Source organism: Bos grunniens, chromosome 24 (genome assembly GCF_055505025.1).
Source record: "Bos grunniens cultivar Pamir isolate PY7600 chromosome 24, Bosgru_T2T1.0, whole genome shotgun sequence".
NCBI classification, from domain to species: Eukaryota; Metazoa; Chordata; class Mammalia; order Artiodactyla; family Bovidae; genus Bos; species Bos grunniens.
This window is the reverse complement of record NC_141188.1, coordinates 48,260,322-48,283,613: the sequence shown is the minus strand read 5'-3', so window position 1 is coordinate 48,283,613 and position 23,292 is coordinate 48,260,322. Positions and strand designations below refer to the sequence as shown.

The 23,292-nt window shown below is 40.4% G+C and overlaps 1 protein-coding gene and 1 pseudogene across 16 annotated transcripts in view; one reads left to right on the top strand and one right to left on the bottom strand.

Moving 5' to 3' along the window:
• Positions 1–23,292, bottom strand: part of KATNAL2 (katanin catalytic subunit A1 like 2) — a 112,442-nt gene that overhangs the window by 77,066 nt on the left and 12,084 nt on the right. The window lies entirely within an intron of this gene.
• LOC147346224 (elongin-A pseudogene) lies at positions 15,601–19,944 on the top strand (annotated as a pseudogene). Its single transcript, XR_015154032.1, has one exon. The product of XR_015154032.1 is annotated as an elongin-A pseudogene (transcript).

Below are 23,292 nucleotides of genomic sequence, written 5' to 3'. Positions count from 1 at the left end.
TTCTATGCAGATTGTGAAACAGCTTATACTTGAGGTGCCCAGGCCTTAAAATAAAATCACTACTTTTTTTTTGAGATAAGTTTGATGGAAATTCAGAATTTGTTAAGAGCAGAAAAGAGAGCTAAGAAAACTCTATGCAAATACCTAGTATTAACTATTTAAGATATGTAATTACTTGAAACACAGAATGTCATCTTATAAATTTGTTAAATAAAAGTATAAAGTCTGTCAGATCTGTAACATCTTCTACTCACGTCATTCAAATGAACATAGAAAACTGTCTTCTGGATTAAAAGACTAAGCATAGGGCCACCATCAATGGTCAATTTAAACTGTAAAAGGTAATGTGCCCCTGAAATGGACACAATTAGATGCTCAATTAATTTCTGTCTACCAAAGAAAGGAAGCCCAAGACTGAGCCTCTAACCGAGGCGTCTCATTTGTCTCTGCTTCAGTAATCTGCCTGTTTTCTACTTCCTTCATTTCCTTTGTGGGCTATTGTGCAACAAAAGCGCCTCCATTATCAGATTCAAAATTGAATCCTATGATACTGTAGCCTGAGGAAAAGGAAGCACTGAATATCATTCCTAGCTTTAGACCCAGAAGATATTTAGGAAATGTTACTGTATATACACTAGAAGCAGCATTAGTGCTTTTAATTTCTTTTTTACGGGTGCAATGGAGATTAATTTGCATGAGCTCGTTTCAATTTCTGTAATAAGATCCAAATTTTGCATTAAGCTTTCCATCTCAAAAACAAACAGTTAAAAAGGACACATTTCTTCTTTCAAATGTTTTTATTATAGTTCTCTTTTACAGTCTTTGCATCTAAAATTCACTTAAAAGCTTGAATATATATACCCATAAGTTCTAATTTGTTTTTTGTTTGTTTCCTGATTACCTCCTGTTTCTACCAGGAAACTTCCCAACTTTCAAATGCTGCTCAACTTGATGAAGCACTAGAACTACCAAAAGTGGTGTCTACAGATCCAAGAAAGGCATTTATTATACTTAATAAAAAATCAGAACCGGTCAATTATGCTCAGGAACAGTGTTCCATGAAGGGAAGCATGTAGAGTCAATCCTGAGTATGAATTGGTTATAAAACTGGGGATTTCAGGGAAGTATAAAGCCTATTGAAATACAGAGGACTTTCTGTGCCATGTCATTGTTATAAACACAGAAGCAGATTATGGAATCACGAGGTTTATGTTCTTTTCAAAAGCTCATGCTCAGACAGAGTACTTTCTAGTTGCAACATAGCTACATGATGGAAAGATCAGACTGCCATCCTGGTAAGGCGACATCACAGTGTGACCAGGCATAAAACAGCAGGTGAAACCTCGAGGAAACAATCAGACAACTATAGAAAGGGAGATGTTCTGCAGGATAATTGACACGGCTTCTTGAACAAGTCAGTGTCATTAAAAATAAAGAATGGCCAAAATGGTGGAGTAGGAAGACCCCGCACCCACCTCCTCCCATAAGCACACCAAAATTACAACTGCTTACAGAGCAGCTATTGATAAGACCAGAAGAAGAGAAGGAAATGTTTTCTATAACTAAAGATAGAAAAGAAAGAACCACAATGAGACAGGGTGGAGGAGTGGAGATGCTATATGGTCAAGACCCATATCCATGGGTGGGCAGCCCGCAAATGGGGGGATAATTACAACTGCTGTGGTTTTCCACAAGGAGTAAGGGGTTCAAGCTCCACATCATGATCTTTAGCCTGGGAGTCCTGCACCAAGAAGATGAGCCCTTAGAATGTTTGGTTTGAAGGCCAATGGGGCTTACTTTCAAGAGAGCCAGAAGACTGTGGAAAATAGAGACCTCACCTCTATTTTTTTCTTCTTTGTGCACACAAAATCCCATATGTGCTGGGATCCAGGGCAGAAGCAATAATTTGAAAGAAGCCTGGGTCAGACCTCCCTGGTGATCTCTGAGAGCCTCCTGGAGAGGCAGGAAGATACGGGAGTTCCCCTTGTGGACATGGACGCTGGTAGCAGCCATTATTGGAAGCTCATTCTATCACAAGGACACTGTTGCTGACTAGTGCCATTGCAGAGTCCTCCCTGCAGCTTGTTAGCACTGAGACTGGCCTCACCCACAAGCCTGTAAGCACGGGTACAGGGACACCACAGGCCAAGTAGCTAGACAGGTTGCCCCAGGACCTGTCCCCAGAACCCTCACACCAGTGAACCTGCGCTAGCCCCAGGACTCCAAGGGCCTCAGTCCCACCCATGGCAGGCTAGCACTAGCCCTGGGAAACCCCTGTCCCTGGGCCCACTCACCAGCAAGCCAATACCTGTTTTCGGACACCCTGGACTCCACAGATAGCTGTGTCAGGAACAGGCCCCACACCAGCAGGCCATCTAGTGGATTCGAGACACCTAGCCCTGCAACCACCCATCCTAGGACCTGGCTCCACCCATCAATGGACTAGCACTAGCCCCAGAACCACTCAAGGCTTTGTATCCAGCTGCTTTGGGACCCAGCCTCATCCACCAGTGGCTAGCAGCTTCAGCACAGGCAACAAAACAATATGGTTTATAGCTATTTATATTGCTATACATATAGGGTTGCCATTTCCTTCTCCAGGGCATCTTCCTGACCCAGGGTTCAAACCTGGGTCTCCTGCATTCTAGGCAGACTCTCTACCATTTGAGCCACCAGGGAAGCTCTATATATAAAGCACCCAGGCCTACCAGACAACCCACAGTAGTCAGCCTGTCACAACATAATGACCCACACGGCCCACACAGGGGATAATCCTAAAGCATATAGCTCTTGCAACCAGAGGGAAGTGCACTTCTGGGAAACACAGGACATCTACAAAAGTCCACTTCTCCAAGGTCAGGAAATATAGCCAACCTACCAAATACACAGAAATAAAAACAGGAAATTCGGCAAAATGAAGTGACACAGGAATATGTTCCAAATGAAGGAACATGATAAAACACCAGATGAAATGAGTGAGGTGGAGATAATCAACCCAATAAAGACCTCAACGTTATAATTGTAAAGCTGCTCAAAGAACTCAGGAGAAGATTAGGTAAGCAGAGTAAGAAGTTGAAAGTTATTAATAAAGGGTTAGAAAACATAAAGAAGAACCAAAGAAAGATAAAAACTACAATAAGTGAAATTTTAAAATATACTAGAAGCAATCAATAGTAGATTAAATGATACAGAGGAATGAATCTGTGAGCTGGAAAACCGAGTAGTAGAAATCACCCAAGTTGAACAGAAAAAAAAGAAAAAAAATTTAATGAAGAGAGTTTAAGAGAACTCTTAAACATTAAGGTACTAACATTTGCATTATAGGGTCTCAGAAATAGGAGAGAGAGAGTGTGGCAGAAATAACAGTGTGAAGTGTGAAGTAATAACAGTGTGAAGAAATAACAGCAGAAAACTTTCCTGTGTAAAGAAATGGACATCAGGTCCAGGAATCACAGAGATTCCCAAACAGGATCAACCCAAAGAGGACCACACCAACACAAACTGTAATAAAAGTAGCAAAAACTAAAGATAAACAGAGAGATTAAAAATAGCAAGAGAAAAACAAAAAGTTAAGTACAAGGAAACTCCCATAAGGTTATCAACTGACTTTTCAGCAAAAACTTTGCAGGCCAGAAGGGAGTGGCACAATATATTTACAGAGATGAAAGGGGAAAACCTACAACCAAGAATACTCTCTCATGGAGAAGGAAATGGCAACCCACTCCAATATTCTTGCTTGGAGAATCCCATGGACAGAGGAGCCTGGCAGGCTATAGTCCATGGGGTTGCAAGAGTTGGACATGACTTAGCGACTAAACCACCACGAAAGTAAGAGAACTCCTAAATAAAGAGAAGTTTTCCATAGAAGCTTTACTTATTCACTAGTAACTTAGTATAAAGTAGCTCCGTAAATGTTAATGAATTACACAGTATGCAGATTCTTAACTGATAACTGAGGTTACCTCTTCTGAGTATATAATTATAAATTGTTAATACGACATGTGTGCATTTTTCCATTTGGGAAAGTGAAAACTTTATTTCAGTGTTTTTGCCTCAAGCAGTCTTGGTTAGCTTGTTCAGGTGTTTTGTACAGCCATCATCAAAAGTGGTTAACATGGGGATTCTGAACATATTTTTGCTGGGGAGGTGAAAATGATGGAGTATGATGAACAGGTATATTCCCTACCCATTGCCCATATGCTTTCTTCCTGAATCTGTAATCCTAGACTTACTGGCTATAACTGTTATTTTTGGTGTTAATTTTAAGACTGATAGCCTAAGGAATTAGTGAAGCTCCTGAATGCACCAAAGTTTCAAAACTGTGTTTCTTAAGACTTGCTCTGTGGAGCATTTATTCCTAAGAGATGCTCAAGGGTATGAAAGGTTCCATGAGCAAGTTGGGAACTTTGCAAACCTGCCTATTGGCATATTAAAGGCTCTAAGAATCCCTTCTATTTGAGTTTGAATATATCCTTGTCTAAAGATGGAACCTGTTTTTTTAATTAAATACTTACTGACGTCAAAAAAAAAAAAAAAAAAAGAATACTCTCTCAGGCAATGTGTTCACTCAAATTTGATAGAATGATCAAAAAGGTTATAGACAAGCAAAAGATAAAGGAGCTCAGCCCTCCCAAAACAGCTTTACAAGAAATATTAAAGAGACTACTTTAAGTGAAAAAGAAAAGACTGCTACTAGAACTAGGAAAATTATGAAAGGAAAAACCTCATTGGTAAAGGCATATAGACAATAAAGGCAGTGAACCAACCATGTGTAAAACTAGTAGGAAGGTTAAAAGACAAGGGTTGAGTTTTCCTGGGGGTCTAGTGGTTAAGAATCTGCCTGCCCATGAAGGGGAAATAGGTTTAACCCCTGGTTCAGGAAGATTCCACATGCTGTGAGGGGCAACTAAGCCCGTGCACCACAACTCCTGAGTCCATGCACCACAAGTACAGAAGCCTGTGTGCCCTAGAGCCGATGATCCACAAGAGAAGCCACCACACAAGAAGCCCGTGCACGACGACAAGCAGCCCCCACTTGCTGCAACTAGAGAAAGCCCGTATGCAGCAACAAAGACCCAACACAGCCAAAAGTTAATAAACACACAAATCTTAACAAAAAGACAGGTGTGGTAAACTCATCTTTATCCATATTACGTAGTGAAGGGATAAAAATGCTGTCAATCAATGCATGAGACAGGGCACTCAGGGTCAGTGCACTGTGATGACACTGAGGGATGGGATGGGGGGGGTTGCAGGAGGGGAGTTCAGGATGGGGGACACATGTAAACCCATGGCTGATTCATGTGAATGTATGGCAAAAACCACCACAATATTGTAAAGTAATTAATTAAAATAAATTAATTAATTTACAAAAAATAAAAAACAAACCAAAAAAATGTCAAAAGCAATAAACATTGGAAAGTAAAAATGCAGGATTGTTAAAATGCATTTGAACTTAAAAGACCAGCATCTTAAAATATGTATTTCTATATATATAAACTTCATGATGACCATAAACCAAAATCTATAATAAATACACACACATGTAAAAAGAGAAAGGAATTCAAATATAACACTAAAGATGGTCATCAAATCACAAGGGAAGAGAGCAAAAGAAGAACAAAAGAAAAAATACAATAACAATCACAAAAAAATTTACAAAATTTCAATAAGTGTATATATAATTACTCCAAATGTAATTGGACTAATGAACTAAATGTTGTAATCAAAATACACAGAGTGGCTGAATGCACATAAAAACAAGACCCATATACACACTGCCCGCAAGAAACTCACTTTAGATCTAAAGACACACATGGACTGAAAGTGAAGGGATTGAAAAGAGTATTCCACGCAGACTAAAATGAAATAAAAAAAGCCAGGGTAGCAATACTTATATCAGATGAAAGACTTTAAAACAAAGACTGTAACAAAGAAGGACATTACCTAATGATCAAGGGATCAATCCAAGAAGACAATTATAAATATATATGCCCCCCAGATAAGAGCACGTAAATACATAAAGCAAACATTAACAGATAGAAATGGAAAAACTGACAGCATTACAATGATAGTAAGGGACTTTTTAACAACCCTCACTTACATCAATGGCAGATCATCCAGAGAGAAAATTAATAAGGAAACACTGACCTTAAAAGACACATTAGGCCAAATGGATCACATTCATTTATACGAAACATTCCATCCAAAAGCAGTAGAATACACATTCTCTTCAGGTGCACATGGAACGTTATCGAGGATAGATCACATGTTAGGTCACAAAACAAGTCTCAGTAAATTTAAGAAAACTGAAATCATATCAAGCATCCTTTCCAATCACAATACTATGAGACTAGAAATCAAATACAAGAAAAAATATGCAAAACACAAACATGTAGAGGCTAAATAATGTTACTAAACAACCAAGAAGTTGTTGAAAAAAATCAAAGGCAAAATTTTAAAAACATGGAGAAAATGAAAACAAAAACGCATGACTGAAAATCTATGAGATAAAGAAAAAGTAATTCTAACAGGGAAGTTTATAGCAATACAAGCTTACTTCAGGAGACAAGAAAACTCTCAAACAACCTAACCTCACACCTAAAGTAACTAGAGAAAGAAAAAAACCACAAAGTTAGTAAAAGGAATGAAATTATAAAGATCAGGGCAGAAATCAATGAAATAAAGACTAAAAAATGAAACAGAAAAGATCAATGAATCTAAGAGCTGGTTATTTGAAAAGATAAACAAAACTGATAAACCTTTAGCCAGACTCAAAAAAAAAAAATAGGGCCCAAATCAATTTAAGTCAGAAATGAAATAGGAGAATTTATAACCAATGCCACTGAAATACATAGGATCATAAGAGATTACTACAATTATATGCCAATAAAATAGACAACCTAGAAGAAATGGATAAATTCACAAAAATGTACAATCTCTCAAGACTGAATGAGGAAGAAATAGAAAATATGAACAGAACAATTGCCAGTAATGAAATCAAATCAGTAACAAATAAAAACAAAAAACTTTCCAACAAACAAAAGTCCATGACTAGATGGCTATACAGGTGAATTACACCAAACATTTAGAAGATAGGTAAACTGATACTTCACCAACTATTTCAAAAACCTGCAAAGGGACAAACACTTCCAAACATATTTTTCCAAACATATTTTTCCAAACATGAGGCCAGGATTACCCTGATGCCAAATCAGACAAAGACATTACACAAAAAATTACAGGCCAGTATCACTGATGGGCATAGATGTAAAAATCCTCAACAAAATATCAGCAAACTGAATTCAATAGTACATTAAAAGGATCATACACAATAATCAATTGGGATTTATCTCCAGGGAAGCAAGGATGGTTCAATATCTGCAACTCAATCAATGTGATATGCCATATTAAAAAATTGAAGACTAAAAGCCATATAATTATCTCAACAGATGCAGAAAAAGTTTTTGACAAAATTCAACATCCATTTATGATAACAACAACAACAAAAAAAACCTCTCAACAAAGTAGGCACAAAAGGAACGTAATAAAGGCATCAGATCAGATCAGTCGCTCAGTCATGTCCAACTCTTCTCGACCCCATGAATCGCAGCACGCCAGGCTTCCCTGTCCATCACCAACTCCCGGAGTTCACTCAGACTCACGTCCATCGAGTCAGTGATGCCATCCAGCCATCTCATCCTCTGTCGTCCCCTTCTCCTCCTGCCCCCAATCCCTCCCAGCATCAGAGTCTTTTCCAACAAGTCAACTCTTCACATGAGGTGGCCAAAGTACTGGAGTTTCAGCTTTAGCATCATTCCTTCCAAAGAAATCCCAGGGCTGATCTTCAGAATGGACTGGTTGGATCTCCTTGCAGTCCAAGGGACTCTCAAGAGTCTTCTCCAACACCACAGTTCAAAAGCATCAATTCTTCAGCGCTCAGCCTTCTTCACAGTCCAACCCTCACATCCATACATGACCACAGGAAAAACCATAGCCTTGACCAGACGAACCTTTGTTGGCAAAGTAATGTCTCTGCTTTTTAATATGCTATCTAGGTTGGTCATAACTTTCCTTCCAAGGAGTAAGTGTCTTTTAATTTCATGGCTGCAGTTACCATCTGCAGTGATTTAATAAAGGCCATATATGACAAGCCTACAACTTACATCATACTCAATGGTGAAAAGCTACAAGCATTTCATCAGAGATCAGGAACAGTACAACGATGCCCACTCTCACCACTTCTATTCAACATAGCATTGGAAATTCTAGGCACTACTATCAGAGAAAAAAGAATAAAAGGAATCCAACTGGAAAGAAAAAAGTAAAACTATCACTGTTTGCAGATGACACAATACTATACATAAAAATTCTAAGGATGCCACCAAAACCTACTAGAACTCATCAGTTAATTTGGTAAAGTTGCAGGATACAAAATTAATATATACAAATCTGTTGCATTTCTGTATACTAACAATGAATTATCAGAAAGAGAAATTAAGAAAAAATTCCATATATCATCACATTAAAAATTAAAAATACTGAGGAACAAATCTAACTAAGGAGATAAAAAGTCTGTACTTGGAAAACTATGACACCGATTAAAGAAATTGAAGACAACACAAACAGATAGAACAATACACCATGTTCATAGATGGGAAGAAGGAAAATTATTAAAATGACCATTCAAATGAAAATGACCAAAGCAATCTACAAATTCAATGTAATCCCTGTTGAGATACCAATGGCATTTTTCACAAAACTAGAATAAAAAATTCTAAAATCTAAAAAAAAAAAAAAAAAAATTCTAAGATCTGTATGAAACCACAAAACAAGCAGTCAAAACACTCTTGAGAAAGAACAAAGCTGAAGGTATCATACTCCCAGATTTCAAACTATACTACAAAGCTACAGTCATGAAAATAGTATAGTACTGGCACAAAAACAGACACAGATCAATGGAACAGAATAGAGAACCCAGAGATGAAGCCACACTTATATATGGTAGTTAATCTACAACCAGGGAGGCTAGAATATACAATGTGGAAAAGACAGCCTCTTTAATAAATGGTGTTGGGAAAACTGTATGTGAAGTGAGGTCGCTCAGTCGTGTCTGACTCTTTGCAACTCCATGGACTGTAGCCTACCAGGCTCCTCCGTCCACAGGATTTTCCAGGCAAGAATGCTGGAGTGGGTTGCCATTTCCTTCTCCATGGGATCTTCCCGACCCAGGGATCGAACCCGGGTCTCCTGCATTGTAGGCAGACGCTTTACTGTCTGAACCACCAGGGAAAACTGTACAGCACATGCAAAAGTATCAAACTGGAATACTCTCACACCATGACCAAAAATAAATTAAAAATGGGTTAAAGACTTAAATGTAAGACCTGAATCTATAAAACTTCTAGAAGAAAACATAAGCAATATGCTCTTTAACATTTGTCTTTGTAATATTTTTTGAATATGCTTCTCAGGTAAGGGAAACAAAAGCAAAAAACAGGATTATATCAAACTAAAAGACTTGCACAGTAAAGGAAATCAACAAAATGAAAAGGCCACATACTAAATGGGAGACTATATATTTGCAAACAGTATATCCAACAAAGGATTAATATCCAAAATATACAAAGAACTCTCAGAACTCAACATCAAAAAACCAGATTAAAAAAGAGAAAAAATAAAAATAAAAAAATAAAAAAGAGGGAGAGAATCTGAATAGATATTTTTCAAGAGACATACAGATGGCCAAGAAGCAGATAGAAAGATATTCAACATCACTAATCATTAGGGTTGCTGCTAAGTCGCTTCAGTCATGTCCGACTCTGTGCGACCCCATAGACGGCAGCCCACCAGGCTCCCCCATCCCTGGGATTCTCCAGGCAAGAACACTGGAGTGGGTTGCCATTTCCTTCTCCAACGCATGAAGGTGAAAAGTGAAAAGTGAAAGTGAAGTCGCTCAGTCATGTCCGACTCTTCACTACCCCATAGACTGCAGCCTACCAGGGTCCTCTGTCCATGGGATTTTCCAGGCAAGAGTACTGGAGTGGGGTGCCATTGCCTTCTCTGAATCATTAGGGTAATGCAAGTCAAAACCATAATGAGATATCACCTCATACCTATCACAATGTGTGTTATGTTGTATGTTTAGTCACTCAGTTGTGTTAGACTCTCTGTGACCCTTTGGACTACAGCTTATCAGGCTCCTCTGTCCATGGGATTTTTCAGGCAAGGCCTGTCACAATGGCTATTACCAAAAAAAATAACAAATATCAAGTGTTGCTGAGGATGTGCAGAAAAGAGAATCCTCTAACACCATTGATAGGAATATAAATTGGTATAGACACTATGAAAAACAGTATGGAGATTCCTCAAAAATTAACAATAGAACTACCATCAGTTCAGTTCAGTCACTCAGTCATGTCCGACTCTTTGCGACCCCATGAATCGCAGCACACCAGGCCTCCCTGTCCATCACCGACTCCCGGAGTTCACTCAAACTCATGTCCATTGAGTCGGTGATGTCATCCAGCCATCTCATCCTCTGTCGTCCCCTTCTCCTCCTGCCCCCAATCCCTCCCAGCATCAAGAGTCTTTTCCAATGAGTCAACTCTTCGCATGAGGTGGCCAAAGTACTGGAGTTTCAGCTTTAGCATCATTCCTTCCAAAGAAATCCCAGGGCTGATCTCCTTCAGAATGGACTGGTTGGATCTCCTTGCAGTCCAAGGGACTCTCAAGAGTCTTCTCCAACATCACAGTTCAAAAGCATCAATTCTTCGGTGCTCAACTTTCTTCACAGTCCAACTCTCACATCCATGCATGGCCACTGGAAAAACCATAGCCTTGACTAGACAGACCTTTGTTGGCAAAGTAATGTCTCTGCTTTTCAATATGCTATCTAGGTTGGTCTACGGTATGATCCAGTAATTCTACTCCTGGGTATTTATCCAGAGAATATGAAAACACTAATTAGAAAAGATCTACGCACCTCTATGTTCACTGAAGTATTATTTACAATAGTCAAGATATGGAAGCAACCTAATTGCCCAACAATAAATGAAAGGATAAAGAAGATGTGGCATATATATACAACTGAATATTACACAGCCATAGAAAGAATAAAATATTGCCATTTACAATGACATGGATGGACCTAAAAGGTATTATGCTAAGGGAAATAAATCCAACTGAGAAGGATAAATGCCATATGGTTTCATATATGTGTGGAATCTAAAAAACAAAACAAATTAACAAAACAGAAACAGAATGAAAAATACAGAGACCAAACAGGTGATTTACCAGAAGGGAGTTAGAGGTAGGAAAGAAATAGGTGAGGGAGATTAAGGGGTACAAACTTCTGGTTGCAAAATAAATGTACAATATGGAGAAAATAGTCAATAACTATATAATATCCTTATATGATGACAAATCAAAACTAACTTATTGTGTTGATCATTTTGAAATTATATAAATCAAATGTATACCAAATCACTATGTAATAAAACAGGAACTAACATAGTGTGGTAAGTGAATTATACTTCAAAAACAAACAAACTCATAAAAAAAAGACAGATCAGATTTGGGGCTACCAGAGGCGGTAGGTGGAAGGAAGAGGAATTAGATGAAGGTGGTCAAAAAGTACAAACTCCCAGTTATAAGGTAAATAAGTACTAGGAATATAATGTACAACATGATAAACATAATCAATACTGCTGTATCTTATAAATGAATATAGTTAAGAAAGCAAATTCCAAGAGTTCTTATTACAAGGAAAAATTTTTTTCTATTTCTTTAATTTTGTATCTACACAGGATACTAGATGTTCACTAAACTTAAAATAATCATTTCACAACGTATTAAGTTAGATCATTAGGTTATATACCTTAAATTTATACAGTACTATATGTCAATTATATCTCAATAAAACTAGAAGATTAAATAAATGAAATAGAAATAGAGAAAGTAGGGACAGGGGGAGATGTGAAAATTCAGAGATATTTCGGGGATACAATGAGGTACAATGAATGACCCTGTTTTAGACCTAGATTACAGAACTAGTTGGTTAAAGAGTAACATGTATTGTACAATTTCGTTTTGATAGAATATATGTTTTTGTGCATGTATGTGTATACACACATATGCCAAAGGATCTGGAAAGATATATGGATATATACCAAGGTTCATCATTGTGTAATACACTAGTATATGTGGGTTGTGGGAATACTTTGGTTTTACTTATTTATTCTGTTTGTTACCTATTATTTCTTTAAGTTTGACTTATTATGTAAGTAACCATTAGAACTGCCAATTTATACTACTGAGAAACTTGAAAACAAACGAAACTGTCAGGAATTCTTAGATTAACAAATTCTAAAGTATGAAAAGGCAAAATGATAGGATATTGAAAGAGGAACACTCCAGGTCAGTAGGTGCCCAATATGCTACTGGAGATCAGTGAAGAAATAACTCCAGAAAGAACGATGGGATGGAGCCAAAGCAAAAACAATACCCAGCTGTGGATGTGACTGGTGATAGAAGCAAGGTCCGATGCTGTAAAGAGCAATATTGCATAGGAACCTGGAATGTCAGGTCCATGAATCAAGGCAAATTGGAAGTGGTCAAACAAGAGATGGCAAGAGTGAATGTCAACATTCTAGGAATCAGCGAACTCAAATGGACTGGAATGGGTGAATTTAACTCAGATGATCATTATATCTACTACTACAGGCAGGAATCCCTCAGAAGAAATGGAGTAGCCATCATGGTCAACAAAAGTCTGAAATGCAGTACTTGGATGCAATCTCAAAAACGACAGAATGATCTCTGTTCGTTTCCAAGGCAAACCATTCAATATCACAGTAATCCAAGTCTATGCCCCAACCAGTAACACTGAAGAAGCTGAAGTTGAATGGTTCTATGAAGACCTGCAAGACCTTTTAGAACTAACACCCAAAAAAGATGTCCTTTTCATTATAGGGGACTGGGATGCAAAAGTAGGAAGTCAAGAAACACCTGGAGTAACAGGCAAATTTGGCCTTGGAATATGGAATGAAGCAGGGCAAAGACTAATAGAGTTTTGCCAAGAAAATGCACTTGTCATAGCAAACACCCTCTTCCAACAACACAAGAGAAGACTCTACACATGGACATCATCAGATGGTCAACACCGAAATCAGGTTGATTATACTCTTTGCAGCCAAAGATGGAGAAGCTCTATACAGTCAACAAAAACAAGACCAGGATCTGACTGTGGCTCAGATCATGAACTCCTTATTACCAAATTTAGACTTAAGTTGAAGAAAGTAGGGAAAACCACTAGACCATTCAGGTATGCCCTAAATCAAATCCCTTATGATTATACACTGGAAGTGAGAAATAGATTAAAGGGCCTAGATCTGATAGATAGAGCGCCTGATGAACTATGGACTGAGGTTCATGACATTGCACAGGAGACAGGGATCAAGACCATCCCCATGGAAAAGAAATGCAAAAAAGCAAAATGGCTGCCTGGGGAGGCCTTACAAATAGCTGTGAAAAGAAGAGAAGCGAAAAGCAAAGGAGAAAAGGAAAGATATAAGCATCTGAATGTAGAGTTCCAAAGAATAGCAAGAAGAGATAAGAAAGCCTTCCTCAGGGATCAATGCAAAGAAATAGAGGAAAACAACAGAATGGGAAAGACTAGCGATCTCTTCAAGAAAATTAGAGATACCAAGGGAACATGTCATGCAAAGATGGGCTCAATATGTGCAGAAATGGTAGGGACTTGACAGATGCAGAAGATATTAAGAAGAGGTGGCAAGAATACACAGAAGAACTATACAAAAAAGATCTTCATGATCCAGATAATCACGATGGTGTGATCACTGACCTAGAGCCAGACATCCTGGAATGTGAAGTCAAGTGGGCCTTAGAAAGCATCACTATGAACAAAGCTAGTGGAGGTGATGCAATTCCAGTTGAGCTCTTTCAAATCCTGAAAGATGATGCCGTGAAAGTGCTGCACTCAATATGCCAGCACATTTGGAAAACTCAGCAGTGGCCACAGGACTGGAAAACGTCAGTTTTCATTCCAGTCCCAAAGAAAGGCAATGCCAAAGAATGCTCAAACTACCGCACAATTGCACTCATCTCACATGCTAGTAAAGTAATGCTCAAAATTCTCCAAGCCAGGCTTCAGCAATACGTGAACCGTGAACTTCGTGATGTTCAAGCTGGTTTTAGAAAAGGCAGAGGAACCACAGATCAAATTGCCAACATCTGTTGGATCATGGAAAAAGCAAGAGAGTTCCAGAAAAACTATTTCTGCTTTATTGACTATGCCAAAGCCTTTGACTGTGTGGATCACAATAAACTGTGGAACATTCTGAAAGAGATGGGAATACCAGACCACCTGACCAGCCTCTTGAGAAACCTATATGCAGGTCAGGAAGCAACAGTTAGAACTGGACATGGAACAACAGACTGGTTCCAAATAGAAAAAGGAGTTCGTCAAGGCTGCATATTGTCACCCTGCTTATTTAACTTCAATGCAGAGTACATCATGAGAAACGCTGGACTGGAAGAAACACAAGCTGGAATCAAGATTGCCGGGAGTAATATCAATAACCTCAGATATGCAGATGACACCACCCTTATGGCAGAAAGTGAAGAGGAACTCAAAAGCCTCTTGATGAAAGTGAAAGTGGAGAGTGAAAAAGTTGGCTTAAAGCTCCACATTTAGAAAACGAAGATCATGGCATTCAGTCCCATCACTTCATGGGAAACAGATGAGGAAACAGTGGAAACAGTGGCAGACTTTAATTTTTTGGGTTCCGAAATCACTGCAGATGGTGACTGCAGCCATGAAATTAAAAGACGCTTGCTCCTTGGAAGGAAAGTGATGATCAACCTAGATAGCATATTCAAAAGCAGAGACATTACTTTGCCAACAAAGGTTCGTCTAGTCAAGGCTGTGGTTTTTCCTGTGGTCATGTATGGATGTGAGAGTTGGACTGTGAAGAAAGTTGAGCACCAAAGAATTGATGCTTTTGAACTGTGGTGTTGGAGAAGACTCTTGAGAGTCCCTTGGACTGCAAGGAGATCCAACCAGTCCATTCTGAAGGAGATCAGCCCTGGGATTTCTTTGGAAGGAATGATGCTAAAGCTGAAACTCCAGTACTTTGGCCACCTCATGCGAAGAGTTGACTCATTGGAAAATACTCTTGATGCGGGAGGGATTGGGGGCAGGAGGAGAAGGGGATGACAGAGGATGAGATGGCTGGATGGCATCACTGACTCGATGGACGTGAGTCTGAGTGAACTCCGGGAGTTGGTGATGGACAGGGAGGCCTGGTGTGCTGCGATTCATTGGGTCACAAAGAGTCGGACACGACTGAGTGACTGAAATGAACTGAGGTAGGCCTGGCGTGGGGCAGTCCATGGGGTCGCAAAGAGTTGGGCACAACTGAATGACTGAACTGAACTGAACTGAAGACCTGGGAAATCTTTAAAACTTAGAATGATGGGAGAAATATAGATTATTCATTGTTATCTATAACAATGAAGGAAAAAATTTAAAGCTGAACCATAGTGCACAATGAATTTTTATAGAATTGTTCAAAAGATTAAAAAAAAATTTAATGTAAAAAACAAAGACAGCAATCACTGGTCTTTTCTGATTTGGGCAAGAGGTCAGGCCAGGTGCATTCTTAAGAGTTCTTGTTGTTCAGTCACTAACATGTCCCACTTTTTGCGACCCCATAGGCTGCAGCATGCAAAGAGAAAGTTACTATAAGGAGGAAATTAGGCACAGAATCTTGGTCCTTTTCTGACCCTAGTATCCCAACCACGTGGGCTCATCGAAGACACAAAAATCTTTCTGTTGTCAATGACAGGATCCTGCTTTCAGATCCAAAGTCTGGTTGGCGAGAAGGTCACTTCTCTGCTTACAAAGGGAAGAAGATAACATCAGTGACTTGGAATTTCTTTAAGTCCAAGAGCGATGAGGAGACCAAAGGTAATCAGATAGTCTTGGGCTATCTAAGAGAGGAACCAAGCTCTTCGAAGAGCCTGGCATCTACACCAAAGTTGTTGTTGTTCAGTTGCTAAGTCATGTCCCACTCTTTGTCACCCCATAGGCTGCAGCATGCCAGGCTTCCCTGTCCTTCACTATCTCCAGGAGTTGGCTCAGATTCATGTCCCCTAGTCAATGACACTATCCAATCATCTTATCCTCTGCCGCCCTCTTCTCCTTTTGCCTTCAATCTTTCCCAGCATCAGGGTCTTTTCCAATGAGTGGGTTCTTATTAGAGTTCTAGCCAGAATCTAATAATCTAATAAAATCTGATCTAATCAAATAAGATGTAATCAATGATGACATTTTAAGTTGTCTATTTAGTTGTTCCTTTTAGTAGTAATAATAGTAACAATAAATCTCGGCCTTCCAAGATAAGAGTTTGTTCCCTAGAGCACACTTGGGTCTAAGGCACCACCATGAACTGATCCAACTCAGGCCCTACTGCTGACGTTTGGTGTTCAGAGCAAACAGCATTCATTCCTCTCAGAATTATTGATACCTTTGTTAGATATTGCTTGAGGGCAAATCAGACACTGCTGCTGCTAAGTCGCTTCAGTTGTGTCCAACTCTGTGCAACCCCAGAGACGGTAGCCCACCAGGCTCCCCCATCCCTGGGATTCTCCAGGCAAGAACACTGGAGTGGGTTGCCATTTCCTTCTCCAATGCATGAAAGTGAAAAGTGAAAGTGAAGTCACTCAGTCGTCTCCGACTCTTAGTGACCCCATGGACTGCAGCCTACCAGGCTCCTCCGTCCACGGATTTTCCAGGCAAGAGTACTGGAGTGGGTTGCCATTTCCTTCTCCAAAATCAGACACAGGGACTATTATTGCCCTCATGGGGTTAATCTGTCGAATTTTAGGCAAATCCCTTTCTCTCGGTAGGACTCAGGTCCTCGACGTATTCAGAGCTGTGACTCTGGACCTCAACTACTTGCCGTCAAAGTGCGGCTGCACCTCTTCCTGTTTCGTGATCACAGGCAAGTTTTTTATTCTCTCTAAGCCTCACCCATAAAATGGAGATAATATAACTCTTCTTTGGTTCTTACAGGCTGGAATTACTCGATGGCAGGCGTCCAGCGCTAGGTTGGTTGTCGCTATTGCTACTCTGGGGACGGGAGCTGGGCGAGGTGGCCCAGGGGTTCCTGGCAGGTGGTGATGTAATGTGGGCACCGCTCGCAGCCCCCGCAGGAAGGGGGCGCTGGGGTTTCCTCACGTCCCGGACGCAGCGCAGGTAGCGATTCCCGCGGGCACGCTGCGTCCTGAGCGCGGGAGGCGGGGTCGCGCGCCGTGTGCACCAGGAGGAGCTCGAGGCAGAGCCGGGCGGCGGCGGCCGGGCACCAGGTTGCTGAGGAGCCGCGGGGCCTAGCCGCCCCCATCCTCACACCAAGGAGGTCGTGGAGAGACGAGAAGTGCCCTCGGTCTCGCCCGGCCCCGTGGCGGTTCTAGCGGAGAGCCGGGTCTGCCCGACGGCAGTGGCAGGCGCAAACGCCATCGCGTCGGAAGCTTGGCCGGGACCTAGAGGCGCAGTGGAGGAGGCTGGCTTCGGGGGACTGAAACCCTGAGAGGAACCTGCCCAGGGACGCTCCTCAGGAGGAGGAGGCGATGGAGGGAGACGGCCGCGCACACCTCACAGTCCGCAGCGGTCGCTCGCATGGTCGCGAGCACAGACGGCAGCAACGCAGACACACCTCAGAGCCCACGAGGCTCTATTATGAGTCCCGCGGCCGGGAGAGGGACGAGGACAGAAGGCAGTGTCGCCGAGATTCCCCAGCATATTCCTCAGAGCGGGCATATTGTGGTTACAGCCGGTCTCCCCCACCGTCTACACGTCCTCGTCTGATGTCCAGGGACCGTCACAGACGCCCCTCGGAGACCTACGTTGTACAGCGGGGACCTGGAGAAGGACCCTATTATGCTCCCCGGGCCAGACTGAGGTTCAGTCAAGACCACCGCCTTTGTGCCCCCCACGGGAGGGAGGCTGGGAGTCTAAGCTGGGGGCACCAGCCTCCCCACAAGGACAAACACCCTTTGAGTACCAAAGAATACGAGAAGTCTTCTACTTTGACCAGCCAAAAATCAGTCCTGGCCTCCTCCCGAGAGGAAAGTCCACCGTTTGTCCCCAGGGACAAAGCAAAGGAGAATCCGCCTTCTACTGGTGTCAAAGAGGAGGAAAGAAGGCGCCGCAGGATCCAGTTTTCACCTTCCTTCGGGCACCCTTCAGACTTTAAAAAGCAAAAGCAGGAAGACTTAGAGAAAACCAAACCGGACAAAAACAAGCGAAGTCTCAACCGCTTGGACATAGCAGAGGGGACAAGAGGCCTGTTACCCAGGGTGAAAGAGAAGGCTACCAATAACCGAAAGATTCAAGAAGGGAAAGTAAGACCTCCCCATTTGGATGGAAAGCCAGATGGCTCCCTCCCTGAAGTTGTGACAGATATGGATAATGAATCCAAGCCGCCCACCATGCCTTTTCATTCATTCCTCAACCAGGACCAGCCTAGGGAGAACACGAAAAAGATTATGAAAACTTCAGCCACTGCTCTTGAAGAGAAAGGACCTAAAAAAAATGACTCAAGTCAAAACTTGGACTTAGTTCAGGAACTGCCTGAGGTGAATGAAAACAGATCAGAGAAGCTGCAACCATCTGGAAACATCTGGGCCAAGCTGGAAAAGGTCCCCACTGATGCACCAGTGTGGCCAGATCTTCCATTACCCAGGATCTCCGCCAAGTACCATCCACTTCCTGCCTCTAGATTGATGTCCTCCTTCCGACCAAAGCAAAAAGCACTGTCTTCACCCCAGAAAGAGGAAGAAGTTGGATTTACTGGATGCAGAATGAATTCTAAGATGCAAGTGTTTTCTGGCTCTAAGTGTGCTTATCTTGCCAAAATGATGACCCTGCGCCAACAGTGCATCTGGGTACTTAAAAACAACATCAATTCAATCTTTAAAGTGGGAGGAGTCCCATATTCAGTTCTTGAACCCATCTTGAAGAGCTGTGCACCTGATCAGCTGTATCGCATAGAGAAATACAATCATACACTAGTTCAAGAAACAGATCAACTATGGAAAATTCACTGTCACCAAAATTTTAGGAAAGAAAGGCCACAAGAGCATGAGTCATGGCGAGAGATGTACATGCGGCTTCAGGATGCCCAAGAGCAGCGGCTTCGAGCACTGACAGTGAATATCCAGTCTGCACACGCCAATAAACCCAAAGGCCGACAAGCAAAAATGATCCTACTCAACTCTCTGGCCCGGCCACCTTCTGACGTCCAAAGGAGGCAGCAGTTTGAAACACGAGAAGCAGCTGTCTCTGAAAAAGTCAAGATCAAGCCAGCCCTGTACCCTAGAGAAACCAGCCATACTCCCTCCAGCAGCAACAGCCTTAACCTTACCCATGAGAAGCTGGCCCACACATGCTCAAGCACTACCAGTACCCACTTGCCACAGGTGGTAAGCGGCAGGAAACCTGTGAAGAAAATTGCTCCTATGATGGCCAAGACAATTAAAGACTTCAAGAACAGATTCTCCCGACGATAAATTGAGGCCTTGCCTTGGAGGTGGAATTCAGGGGGAGAAATACAAGGGCAGTGGGGGTTATGGAATGGGACTTTCTAAGGAGACCAGCAACTTCTGCTTTGTAGAAACTTTTGGACTCGGACTCCTATAGTTTTCAAGTGTTGTTTCTGTAAGACTGCACACCAAGCCCCTGCCTCCCTGCCTAGAGAACACTTCAGAATTCTGAAGATGAGAAGCCTCATTCTCACTGACAATTTTAAGATACATTATACCTTTGTTCTTAACTAACCTTTGTAAACAGTAAGACATAGTCTTAATTAACAAATGTTATCTTCAGGTTGTATTTATATAAATAAAAATACGCAAACATGGGATTTTTTTTTTTAATCTCAGAGTAGATGAGGCCTTTTTGAACACAAACCCAGAAGCCATTAATTAAAAAGGCTGATAGGTTTGACCACATAAAAAATTCTAAATATATAAAAAAAGGTCAAGAAACAATAACTGGGAAAGATATTTACAACTCAGTTAACATTCAAAAGACCAATTTCCTTTATATATAATAAGTGCCCACAAAGCAAAGAAAAAACATCAATAATTTACTATAAAAATGGACAAGCATAGGAAAAGATGGTTCACACAAAAAGAAACACAAACGACTCTATATGACGAGATGCTCAATCTTACAAAAATGCAAATTTGAAACATAATACAAATTTCCACATATCAGTTGAGTAAAATTCAAAAAATTAATAGCCTGCTATGTTGGAGCAGCTGATCATACATTACTAGTAAGATGATAAGTTGATACAACTTCTACTGAAGTTGAAAGGCAAATTTATATACATTCTTTGGTACTACGGTATCACTTTTAAGATGAGAAACTGAATATATAAATGGATAATGGCCAGACCCACATAAGCTCAGGAAGCCAAACCACAACCTCTGTAAGCAACCATCTCAGAAAACCAAATCCCAGACCCTATAGCAATCTGTCCAAGAAACTAAATCACAACCTCCATAGCAACTGGCCCAGAATGGTCAAGATTTGCTCAACAACTGCCAGCCTCCCTATTTTTGCTCTTAGCCTCCAAGTCAGGACCAACCAAGAAAGCCAAATATGACCTCCAAATCAATCACATAAGATGCCCCACTTCCAGGTAGCCCAACTCCAGATTTCCCAGGTCAACAGCCTCCAATCAGAAAATGTTAAAATCTTCCCACTTTTTTTCACTATAAAGCTTTCCCACTCCCCTGCCTGCCAAATGCAAGTGATGACATTTGACTTTCTTACTACAGCAAGCACTCAGTAAATAGCCTGCTTCCTCAATATGGGTGGTTTTTATTTATTTCCACAGAATTGCATTCTTCAGATGCACACATGTCAAATATACACATATACAAACTGATATAGCAATTTCACTGATAGGATTTTATTCCACAGACACAACTCTGTGTGTGTGTGTATTTAATACAAAGACATGACCGTGGCATGTGAATCCACTTTTCTCTAGAACATCTGCCTGCCTCTAAAAGGCTAAGAAGCTGAGTAGTATATTTGACAACCTCAAAGTGCTAAGGTGCAAAAGTTCTAAACCAAGACCCATGAAGATAGGGGACCCTGGCAAAATCAATGAATATTCAGTCCTTATTCCATTCTAGGAATGAGGACAAAAGATAAGGTAAGGTGCCCATGTTCTGTATGGCCCAGAAATATCTCAGTCCCTAAATTTGGATTGAGTCCCTAAATGTCAGTCCCTAAAATTCTCCAGGCCAGAATACTAGAGCGGGTAGCTGTTCCCTTCTCCAGGGAATCTTCACAATCCAGGGATTGAACCCAGGTCTCCCACATGGTAGGCAGATTCTATACCAGCTGAGCCACTGAGGAAGCCCAAGAATACTGGAGTGGGTAGCCTATCCCTTCTCCAGCGGATCAGGAATAAAATGGGAGTCTCCTACATTGCAGGTGGATTCTTTAGTAGCTGAGCTACTAGGGAAACCCCAGAAAAATCTCAGTCCCTAAATTTGGATTGAGACATTCCTGATTGCTAGCTCCTCCCACCAGGCACAAGACAGAAACAAGCCTAAATTACCTTTATAGGAAGATATCATCATCCTTCATCACAAATTATTTCTAAAAACAAATCAACTACACTACCATGCAGTCTAAGAGAAGAACAGCATAAATGAAAAATATTAGGAATAACAGAAAATTGAAACAGATCCACATGGAACTCAAGATATTAGAAGTATCAGACACAGACTTGAGGAAAACTATTTCAATCAATATAATTTACAATAGTCTATAAAAATCAAGTAGGAACAAATTTAACAAAAGATGTTGCAGATTTCTTTTGTGGGATGAATGGTATTCCCTTCTCCCCAAATTCATATACTGAAGCCCTAACCGTGAATAACTCAGAATGTGACTGTATTTAAAGACAGAGCCTTTAGGAGATTAATAAATTAAAATGAGGCCATTAGGGTGGGCCCTAATCCAATCTGACTGGTGTCCTTGGAAGAAGAGGAAATTTGGACATGTGAAGTGATGCCGGAGATGGTTCTCTAATATAGGAAATACCATGTTGAAGACACAGCAAAAAGGTGGCCACTTGCAAGCCAAGGAGAAAGGCCTCAGGATAAATCAAACCTGCCAACACCTTTTTCTTGGACATCTAGCCTCCAGAACTGTGAGAAAATAAATTTTTGCTGTTTAAGACACGCAGTCTGTGATATTTTGTTATGGCAGCCCTAGCAAAATAATGCAACCTCTATGCTGAAAATGACAAAATAGGGCTAAGAGATATTTAAAAAGTTATAACGTTTAAGAATTGAGAAAATGAATTTTTAAAGATGTTCTCCTTAAAACTGATGTATAGATTGAATGCAATCTTATCAAAAGCTCAGTGAACTTGTTTATATAAATTGAAAATCTGATTCTGACATTTATGTGGAAATTTAGAACCAAGATGGCATTGAAAAATAGCTAGGTCAGAGAATTTATACTACCAGTTTTTAAGGCTTAGTATTAAGCCACAATAATTAAGATAGTTTGATACTGACCTGGAGATAGATAAATCTATCAATCAAAAGGAACAGAGAGTTCAAAAATAAACCCACAAATATATGGTCATGTGATTTTTTACGAAGTTGCCACAGTAATTCAAAAATTTTTTAAAAGATGCTGGAGCAATTGGATAACCAAATAGGAAAAAAAAATAAACTTAACCCCTATCTCACATCAAACACACAAATTAACTGAAGATAACAATTCTATATGTTTAGGTACCTAAACATATAACATTTTGGGAGAAGGGGATACCATTCATCCCACAAAATAACATAACATCAGATAAAGCAAAAATTGACAAAATCAAAAGGAGAAATAGGCAAAAAATACAATTACAGTGAGAGATACTTATATGCCTTCGAACAAAAAGAAAAAAAAATCTGTAACATATAAAAGATTTGAACAACACAATTAAGAAACTTAACCATACGTTGAGCCATAAAACAATTCTCGACAAATGTCAGAGGACTGAAATCCTGTAGAATGTTGCTAGTAAATACAGCACAATTAAACTAGAAAACAATGTCCAAAAGGTATCAGCAGACCTCCCATATGTAAATAATATACTTCTAAATACTTATGAGTCAGGGAAAAATCATAATAGATATAAGAAAATATTTGGAACTGAATGAAAAAAGCAAAAGTCGTTC